Source organism: Bos taurus, chromosome 12, assembly GCF_002263795.3.
Source record: "Bos taurus isolate L1 Dominette 01449 registration number 42190680 breed Hereford chromosome 12, ARS-UCD2.0, whole genome shotgun sequence".
Taxonomy (NCBI): domain Eukaryota; kingdom Metazoa; phylum Chordata; class Mammalia; order Artiodactyla; family Bovidae; genus Bos; species Bos taurus.
In genome coordinates this window covers 50,560,019-50,570,845 of record NC_037339.1, presented here as the reverse complement: position 1 = coordinate 50,570,845, position 10,827 = coordinate 50,560,019, and the positions used below count along the sequence as shown (strand labels likewise).

Below are 10,827 nucleotides of genomic sequence, written 5' to 3'. Positions count from 1 at the left end.
CTGTATCTCTGCTATAGCATATCACTCACTTGTCATTATCAATATGTGTTGACAATACACCTGGTGTTAACACATAACAGTTATTTCATAAAACCATGTAAAATGTACTCAATATATATTTGCATTCTTAATGGAAAATTAGGAAAATCAAGGAGTTTACCGGATTGTAAGCATTGATGGAGAGAGAATATGAAGAGGGAGAGGAAGAGCAATTAAAAAATTATTTTTAAGTTCATATTGTATTATTAAAAAATACCATTTTATAAAAAAGACTTCCCTGGCAGTCCAGTGGTTAAGACTCCACACTCCCCATGCATAGGGTGTAAGTTCCATCCCTGGTTGAGGACCTAAGATCCAGCATGCTACATGGTGTGGCCAAAAAATAAAGACTGAAAAAAATTGTTAAAATACTCGATAAAAATGTTGGTTTTTATGTATGCTTCTGAAAAGTCCTTACAGTTCTTTTTATGGTATAATGTATCTTTAACAAATGTGTAGTGCATCCCCAAACCAGGATAGACAAACCTGAAATACATCAAACAGGCCTTCCTATAGAAATGGTGACCCCAGCTGGGGTCTGACATTTTGGCTGGCACCACTGCAGGAAACTTCATTTCTGCCTCTTACCTTTGTTTCCTCTTCTGACCCTCCCTGCTGGGAGTTTTCAGTCCACTTCACACCCTGTCAGCATACCCGCAGGTGTGTAACATGAATCCACTTTCTTGATCCTCTGCTTGGTAGCACACTAGTGTGAGGAGCCCAGGTCTACTGCCTGCGGCTGCCCACCCTTGTACTCAGACCCCACCAGCATGAAGGGTTAGCTGACTGGTCTTTCGTGGCTTACCAGCTGCCCACAGATGTACTCCGTTACCCACCCTTTGCGAAGTAGCACACTAAAAATTGTAGGATTACGAGAAGGCAAAGCCCTTTTCTGTCCCTACTGTCCTTTCGGGTACCAACTTCATTTTGTTGTTCAGTTGCTCAGTTGTGTCCAGCCTTGTGACCCCTTGCAACTGCAGTGCACTAGGCTTCTCTGTCCTTTACTATCTACTGGAGTTTGTTCAAACTCACGTCCATTGAGTCATGATGCCATCCAACCATCTCATCCTCTGTTACCCCCTTCTGCTGCCCTCAGTCTTTCTCAGCATCAGGGTCTTTTCCAACGAGTTGGCTCTTCGCAACAGGTGGCTAAAGGGTTGTAGCTTCAGCTGCAGCATCAGTCCTTCCAATGAATATTCAAGCAACTTCACTGTACCCGCCTGCCCCCTGCTCCCCCAAAATCAGAATAGAAACCTGCCTGCCCAATCTGAGTTAAAACCATACACCTGAATTCCCAGACTGTGCTTAGAATCTTTCCATCGCCCACCAACTCGAGTTTAACATCTTCACTCTTGTCTCCCACCCTCATTCTTGGTGTTTCAAGTTATGTGCAAAGAGGCCCAGAGTAGGCCTCTAATCCAAACACTGGGTGATGAATTTGATGAGAATAAATTTAAATTGCATGTTTAAATTTATCTACTGAATTTCAAAGGCAAGTTTTTGTTTTTTTTTTCCCCATAGTACAGTTTTTACACTTTTCATTGAAAACATCCATTTTGCTTATTATGATTTTAAGGAGCTTCAGTGGTTAGCCTGGGAATTAACCACTGTTTGTAACAACATTTCTGTGGGAAAATGGGTTTCAAGTTTCAAACACTTGACTTAAATGTAAACTTTTGGAAAATCCCTCATTCTCCAGTTAGAAAATGTATAAATGATCATTTAGTTTCCAAAGAGAAACAGATTATCCCCAAGCTCATTAAGTAAAACCCAAATATTTTCATTTCGTCTTTCATTTCTACTGAGACAGGTTAACATACACACCAGATTTATGTGAGCAGAAGACAAGATAGTTGAAACTTCCAACATGCTTGTGCTTTGTTTTTAAAGGTGCTTAAGCAGAATTATCTTTTCAAATAATTTTTAAATTTTATTTTTTTATTAAATTTTAGAAAAATTGCAAAGATAGTACAGAGAGTTCCCATATACTTCACACCATTTCCCTTAATATCTTATATTCAGTTCAGTTCAGTAGCTCATTAGACTCTGCGACCCCACGGACTGCAGCACTCCAGGCTTTCCTGTCCATTACCAACTCCTGGAGCTTGCCCAAACTCATGTTCATCGAGTCAATGATGCCATCCAACCGTATCGTCCTCTGTTGTCCCCTTCTGCCTTCAGTCTTTCCCTGCATCAGGATCTTTTCCAATGAGTTAGTACTTCGCATCAGGTGGCCAAAGTACTGGAGCTTCAGCTTCAGCATCAGTCCTTCCAATGAATATTCAGGACTGATTTTTTTTAGGATTGACTGGTTTGATCGCCTTGCAGTCCAAAGGAAGCCCTAATATCTTTTATTAGTGTGGTACATTTGTTACAATTGATGAACCAGTGTTGATTCATTAGGTTTCCTTGGTTTATACCTAATATATTTTTCTACTCCAGGATCCTGTATAGGACAGGATATTACATTTAGTCATCACTTCTCCTTAAGCTTGTCTGTAACAGTGTTTCAGATTTCCCTTGTTTTTGTTGACCTTGGCAGTTTTGAGGAGTACTCAACCTGGTCAGGGCTTCCCTGGTGGTTCAGTGGTAATGAACCTGCCTTCCAGTGCAGGAGACATGAATTCGATCCCTGGGTCAGGAAGATCCCCTGGAGAAGGAAATGGCAACCTACTCTAGTATTCTTGCCTGGGAAAACCAATGGACAGAGGAGCCTGGCAGGCTACAGTCCATAGGGTCACAAAAAGTTGGACATGACTTAGTGACTAAACAACAACATATGTTTATGTTTACAACATAAAAACAAAGGGAATGAAAACCAAAAGCAGGGTCAGTGATTCCCTCTAGTTTTCAAGCTAGAAGATAGAGGCAGGGGAGAAGGAAATGGCAACCCACTCCAGTGTTCTTGCCTGGAGAATCCCAGGGATGGGTGAGCCTGGTGGGCTGCGGTCTATGGGGTCACACAGAGTCGGACACGACTGAAGTGACTTAGCAGCAACAGCAGACGAGGAACCAAAGTAGATGTAAACTGGTCATGTCTAGTTGTTCAGGTTGGGAAGTAAGTTCATGGTCTTTATTATGTCATTAAGTAAATACATAAGTTAAAATTTTTTAAAAAGAGAGCTACATTTAGAACAATGATGAAAGTGTGCCACAAAGCAAGAACTGCAATTAAATGATTAATCCAGTATTCAAGTCTGCTTCTGAAGTAATAGCAAGCAAACAAACAAGAAGTAAACATGATACACAGCATTTTCTAGATAATATAGGTGGGTCTATTAGCGCAACATCTCAAGAAAATCAATTCAATAATCTTGCCTTAGGAGGAATGATTCATGCTGACCAAATTCAGTGAAGATGGGCATATAACTCAAAATATTTATTAATTTACACTGAAAATATAATGGCTAAGTAGTCTGTAATATTCATTCACCAAATTTTTTAAATTATTTATTTCTCTTTGGTTGTACTGGGTCTTTGCTGCTGCATGCGAGATTTCTCTAGTGGAGAGCAGGGACTCCTCTTGCACTATGGTGCACAGGCTTCTCATCGCGGTGCCTTTTTGTGGATCATGGGCTGTAAGTGTGCAGGTTCAGTAGTGGTGGCACACGGGCTTAGTTGCTCTTCAGCACATGGAATCATCCAGGACCAGGGATTGAACTTGTGTCCCCTGCACTGGCAGGTGGATTCCTTTCCACTTTACCACCAGGGAAGTCCTCATTCAACAAACGTTGCTTGAATATTAGCAAACTCACACTTTGCTAATCACTTGGCGTATAGTGGTACACAGACAATTTTTAAGAAGTTTATAATCTATTGGAGTCAGATAGTTAATAACTAATAACAAACATTAATGGGTCAGCCTCTTACACAGTGTGGTAGAGTGGAGAATTTATTATCTGTTCTTTAAAACTGAAGAAACTGAGATAGTTTTGTGACCTTGGGCAGGAGGTCTTCATAATTCCTTCCTGGCAGGATTTCATCACTGCTGTGGATAAGGAGAGCTGTATCTCCCATTCATCTTTCAAATAAGTAAGTAGGCAAACAAGTAAGAGGGAGTTTGTTCCTTATGTTTTCCTGTCTCTGTCCCACCAGTGTGTGTTGGGTGTGGATGGGGCTGGGCAGATATATTGGCTTTTGGTTCCTACACGGGTCTGTATTTGGATATGATGGAGACAACTTTGCAGCTGTAGCGAATCTGCACTGGGATAAAGTTTTGTGGGTTTTTTTTTTTTTTTGTCAATTTTCTGCTTTATTTGCCCTTATATGGGCAGGAAGTGGCAGGATTTATATTTCACACTGAAAATTTCTGGCTTTCAGCTGGCTGCTGCTGTTGGGATTGTAGTGGCTGCAGTGAGCATGCGTGTTCCTGAAAGGGAGATAGGAAAATAGACTATTGGTCTTATAGAAACAGAGCTCCTTTACAAGATAAAGTTCCTTCCCCAGCTAAAAGCCAAATTAAAACCAAATGGTGATTCTCTCACTACCTGGAGAGTTGTTGAAGAGATGAGCCTCCTCAGATGACTTCATCTGGTTGAGTGCTGGTACTTCTCTCTTGTTTATTAATCATGGTTACTATGTTCTTTATGGGGCTTTCCAGGTAGGAATACCAGACCACCTGACCTGCCTCTTGAGAAACCTGTATGCAGGTCAGGAAGCAACAGTTAGAACTGGACATAGAACAACAGACTGGTTCCAAATAGGAAAAGGAGTACGTCAAGGCTGTATATTGTCACCCTGCTTATTTAACTTCTATGCAGAGTACATCATGAGAAACGCTGGCTGGAAGACGCACAAGCTGGAATTAAGATTGCCGGGAGAAATATCAATAACCTCAGATATGCAGATGACACCATCCTTATGGCAGAAAGTGAAGAGGAACTAAAAAGCCTCTTGATGAAAGTGAAAGAGGAGAGTGAAAAAGTTGGCTTAAAGCTCAACATTCAGAAAACAAAGATCATGGCATCTGGTCCCATCACTTCATAGGAAATAGATGGGGAAACAGTGGAAACAGTGTCAGACTTTATTTTTCTGGGCTCCAAAATCACTGCAGATGGTGACTGCAGCCATGAAATTAAAAGACGCTTACTCCTTGGAAGGAAAGTTATGACCAACCTAGATAGCATATTCAAATGCAGAGACATTACTTTGCCAACAAAGGTCCGTCTAGTCAAGGCTATGGTTTTTCCTGTGGTCATGTATGGATGTGAGAGTTGGACTGTGAAGAAAGCTGAGTGCCGAAGAATTGATGCTTTTGAACTGTGGTGTTGGAGAAGACTCTTGAGAGTCCCTTGGACTGCAAGGAGATCCAGCCAGTCCATTCTAAAGGAGATCAGCCCTGGGTGTTCTTTGGAAGGAATGATGCTAAAGCTGAAACTCCAGTACTTTGGCCACCTCATGCGAAGAGTTGACTCATTGGAAAAGACTGATGCTGGGAGGGATTGGGGCAGGAGGAAAAGGGGACGACAGAGGATGGGATGGCTGGATGGCATCACTGACTTGATGGACGTGGGTCTGGGTGAACTCTGGGAGTTGGTGATGGACAGGGAGGCCTGACATGCTGCGATTCATGGGGTCGCAAAGAGTCGGACACGACTGAGCGACTGAACTGAACTGAGGTGGTGCTACTGGTAAATAACCTGCCTGGAAATGCAAGAGACTTTAAAGATGTGGGTTGAATCCCTGGGTTGGGCATGGAGGAGGGCATGGCAACCCACTCCAGTATTCTTGCCTGGAAAATCCTATGGACAGAGAAGCCTGGTGGGCTCACCACTGAAGTGAATTAGTGCGCACGCATGTTCTTTGGTTTATTCATGAAATTAAGAAATGACTGAAAAGAAACTGTTGGCCTTCAGTGTCTTCTGTGGTAACCAGAAGGAGACAGCATTTGAGATTGAACTTCCATGTCAAAAAGTCCATGGAAAGAAAAGAAATTCTAAATTTGAAATTCCCCATTTTCACTGTATCTTAGTCTTCACAACGATCCTTTAGTAAGCTAGTTACCCATGGCTTCAAATTCAACGTTGTTCACAAGAGGCTGCGCTACTAGAGATTATAAGAACTGAAAAAGTAAGGAGAGGAAGACCCACATGGATATTATGGACACATACAAAATTAGTTGTATATTGACTAATTTTCATTTACCGATATTAAGAGCTTACCCTTTCTTTCCCACTATTTTTTCTTTGGATATATTGCCCATTCAGTACTCCCTTCCTTCCTGTATGGTTTATCTAAACTGTTTTGAAATGTCTGGCAATTATACTTGCAATTAGAGAGAGAGAGAGAGAAACTGTGGAAGTTAGGACACATAAAAGAGGAGTAGGAAAACGGCGGCACAGCGGTAAACAATCTGCTTGTCAGTGCAGGAGACACGGGTTCCATCCCTGGGCTGGGAAGATCTCCTGAAGTAGGAAATGGTAACTCACACCAGTATTGCCTGGGAAATTCCTTGGGCAAAGAAGCCTGGTGGGTTACAGCCCATGAGGTCACAAAGAGTTCGGCACAACTGAGTGGCAGAGCGCGCGCACGCTTAAATGCGGGAAGGCGGTATAGCTGAGTTCAGTTCAGAGAAGCATATATACAGGGTACTATCCTGTACAATGGTTTAGATTAGGTTGCAATTAACCATTAGTTTTCAAAGTTAAAAACCGAACAAAAAAACCCCAAGCATTCATGAGAGACGTGGTTAGATAAAAGTAAAACACAAAGTTCAAGATAAGCCTAAATACTTAAAAGAGATCTGAATTTTGTCCTTGGGTCCTGCCTGATGCAGAGAGCAGTAGTCATGGGTGACTTGTGCTGACAATAACTAGAAAAAAAATCCTTGTTAAAGGCTTGCAACGTTGTAACCAAAAGCAGAACAAATTATAATTACAATTGTTGCGTATGTCTTGATTTACAATGCTTGGGAAATACTTAAATATTCATTGGTAATGCATTTAGAAGCTATTTCTCATATTGGGGTGCAGATTACTAATTCTCAGATTAAGTGGTTCTTTCCAAAGTAGATTAGGGGATTGTTGGGGGGGGGGTACTCAAGACTACCTTCAGTTTTAGTAATTTACTAGGAGTAATCATAGGACTCAGCATATAATCATACCAGCAAACCAGCAAAGTGAAAAGGCATGTGGGGCTAGTGTTGCAAGCTTCCAAGATTCCTTCCCCAGTGGAGTCACACAGGATGTGCTTAATCCCTAACCCAACAAGTTGTGTCTAATTGTGTGAAACGTTGCCAACCAGGGTAGCTCATTAGAGACTCAATACCTAGATTTTTTTTTTTTTACTGAGAGATTATCATATGGGCACCCCTGCCTGGCATGTACCCAAATTTCAAACTCCCAGAAGTAATGCAGAGGGTTGCGTAATTATATTGTTTGTAAAAACAGTTGAGACACAGTGAACCGCTCATATCAGTCAATGGTGGGAATTCTCCTGGAATCCAAGTTCCCAGATGCCAATGAAGGGCCAACCTTGCCAGCTCTAAGTATAAGCAGTCAGGAGTGCTATGTTAACTCTTTTCTGCACAGGCATAAGTCAACTCTTCTAAAAATTCTAGAGGTAACTTACTAAATAACTTCTTATATATTGCCTAAAGAAATAATCTAACTTTTGTGATCATTCATTAATATTAGTATTAATTCTCCCAAAATGAATGATGCTAGTATAAATTTAGCCTATTCATTCTGCTATTACTATGCATGCTAAATTGCTTCAGTTGTGTCTGACGCTTTGCGACCCTATGGACTGTAGCCCACCAGAATGCTCTGTCCATGGGATTCTCCAGGTAAGAATACTGGAGTAGGTTACCATGCCCTCACCCAGGGGATCTTTCCCACCCAGGGACTGAACTCTCATCTATTAGGTTTCCTGAATTGGCAGGAGAGTTCTTTACCACGAGTGTCACCTGGGAAGACCTCATTCTACTGTATTTATCAAGAATTTCAGAATTTAAGTATTAAGGTTTTCAAATTTGAATAAGAACTTATTTGCCATCATTTAAATGGAATTTTACTGTTTTACGTGTTATTTTCCAATGAAGGGTGCCGATTTGACTAGTCCTGTATTTGATAAGGGGGATATTCCAGCCATTGATGTAACCATTTCATAGCACACAGAAATACTGAATATTATGGATTGCATAGCTTGATGAACTTGATCCTGATTTATTCTCTTTTGAGTTCCAAGTACCCCAGGAGAATGTAGCTATTAATCTTCAGCTAGTTACTGTTTCGGCATATGAAGAACGTTTGTTAAAGAAAAGCACTTACATATCTCATTGTGTTTCACATTTCTGTGCCAAGGGAAAGGGCAAAGAAATATTTAAGATGTGCTACTAAAGAACTGTTATTATTAAGGTCATAATTGCAGGATGTAGGTTGATTTCAGATTCTGACTGGTGATGACTAAGCAACAGGTTTGATGATTTCAGACAGATATTAACATTCTGGCCCATAGGAATTTACAAAGAAATGGCAGGGCATGTGGGAAACCCTGGAGAAGCAGACTGCCTTCTCCCAACACGTGCAAACCCCTTCACACTGTAGAAGCAGAGACTTAGTTTGGGGGATGAGAAAAGAGGGTATTTTTTATTTCTTGCTAAAAATGCCACTCATAGATGGGTGTGAAAAACCCCTTGCTTTTAGGGTAGACATCTAACCATTCATTATTCATATATTTGGTGTCTCTGGAGCACACATACCAAGAGTCAAGGATACTGAGGAGAATGACATTGGTCATGCCCTTGAGGAGATAAGATTTCCTGTGGCAGTGATTTTGAAATTACAGGGTGAGTAAAAACCAGCTGAGGAGTTCGTTTCTACCCATAAACATTTAGATATTGGAGTGTAAGTGAAAGATTAGCCATTTATTAATGATTGTTGGAGTTGGATGATGTGTATATTTGGGTTCATTATGCCATTGTCCTTTTTATTTGTGTGAAAATGTCCATATAGATTTATATTTTATTTTAAAAATTATGTTTTAAATTTTATAAAATTATAAATAATTTATAATTTAAATTATATATAATTTATAATTGTATTATATTTTAAAATCATATTTTAAAAATTGTATTAAAATTTTTTTACTTTAAATTTAATTTAATTTTTATTTTATATTGGAGTATAGTTGATTTACAATGTTAGTTTCAGATGTACAGCAAAGTGATTCAGGTATGTGTGTGTGTGTGTGTGTGTATGTATATATATATATGTGTGTGTATATATATATATATATCTCTCTCTCTCCATCCTTTTTCAGATTATTTTCCCATATAGGTTATTACATAATATGGTGTAGAGTTCCCTGTGCTGTACAATAGGTAAGTTGGGTTTTTTACTATCCTGATAATTTACCTTGTTTTATTAAAAAATTATAAAACATTAGCATTTTGTCTATAAATATATTTGTTCTTACTTCAAGATGGGAGACCAGGATACACCATAGAGCAATTTTTATCATACAGCTGGCGTAAATCATACATACTACCATAATTAAAGTATACTTTCAGCCAGATAATGTGTTTTTTATATTCTGATTAGTGATACATGAATTGGTAAGCAGCTTGTTCCATAATAGGCAGTAAAAGATGCTTGTTTTATGCTAAGAAATTTCTAAAAGTTGTTTTACATACAAATCATTCGGAAAAACTAATTTGACTAAAACTATTTAAAACATTTTAAAAGAAACTGACCATAAGACTGAGGGATATCTTAAGATGAACAGAATAAATAATCTAAACATTAAAACTCTCCCAAGTCATGGTAAACATTTGAAGACAGGAATCATAACTCTAATATATGTGAAACATGAATAAGATTATAAAACAATAAAATAAAATGATCATCCTTTAAAGTGCCTTATTATAAATTATGTAATCATTAAAACGTCAAACAACAAAACTGAATATTGAATGAATGAATGGCTAAACAAATAGGTGTTTTTTCTTTAGCCTCAGTTTAAGAGTCACACATCTAATTGTCCAGCAGAAATGCACTTTTGAACTCCATAAATTTTTTTCAATTTGAGTGTCTTTTAAAAAATTACAGGCCCCAAAATACTACATGTACATTCTCCCATGCCAGTGATTGACTAGAGCTGAATGAAACTACCCCTTTGTTTGCTCAAGATAACTTTTCTCAGCTTTTACCTTTTCTTTGCCTTCGCTGCTGTTTTTCTGCTTTTGGCTTCTTGCTCAATGAAAGCTACCATGTGCTTCATTTGCTGTTTCTATCAGCACCGCACAGGCTTGTGGCAAACACAGAATTAGCCTAGGAAATAATGGGCTAATTTGATGGGCCAGATGAAAGAAAGGGCAGACAGAAACTCAACAAAGGTCTCAGCTTCCTTGCTTTATAATTCTGGATTCTGCATTTGCTATTTTTGAGTTTCTCTAATGCTAATTTATGTTATTCTTTCGTAGCTTCTATACTTTTCTTAATTTCTTTTAGTTTGTTTTGAAATATTAGATTTTACAGTTTCACATTTGGTCAGCATGTCTTTTTGAAGTGTTTTTGTCATGGTTTGTGAGGACTTTATTCTGCGCTTTCTCTTTTTTCTGATGAAAATGCTGCATGAAATTTGTCCAGTTTTTTTCTTTGCTTATTTTGAAAATAGGTTTTTCCTTCTTTTATAAGAGACGTCCAACGAGACAGATTTTCTAGCTTCCCTGTTCCAGGACTTCTTCTATTGTTTTTGCAAAGTAATAAGAAAATAATAGCCTCTTTCAGCGATCTGCCTCTCATTGCTTTTTTTTTTTTAAATAAGGAAGCAATGCATCATTTAACA

The 10,827-nt window shown here is 39.0% G+C and overlaps 1 long non-coding RNA gene across 1 annotated transcript; it reads right to left on the bottom strand.

Moving 5' to 3' along the window:
- Positions 1 to 70: 70 nt before the first annotated feature.
- Positions 71 to 9,084, bottom strand: LOC101907166 (uncharacterized). Its single transcript, XR_236753.5, has 2 exons — positions 4,527 to 9,084; positions 71 to 4,408 (listed from the first exon to the last, which is right to left on the bottom strand). It is a non-coding gene; the product is annotated as an uncharacterized lncRNA (long non-coding RNA).
- Between the last annotated feature and the right edge of the window lie 1,743 nt (positions 9,085 to 10,827).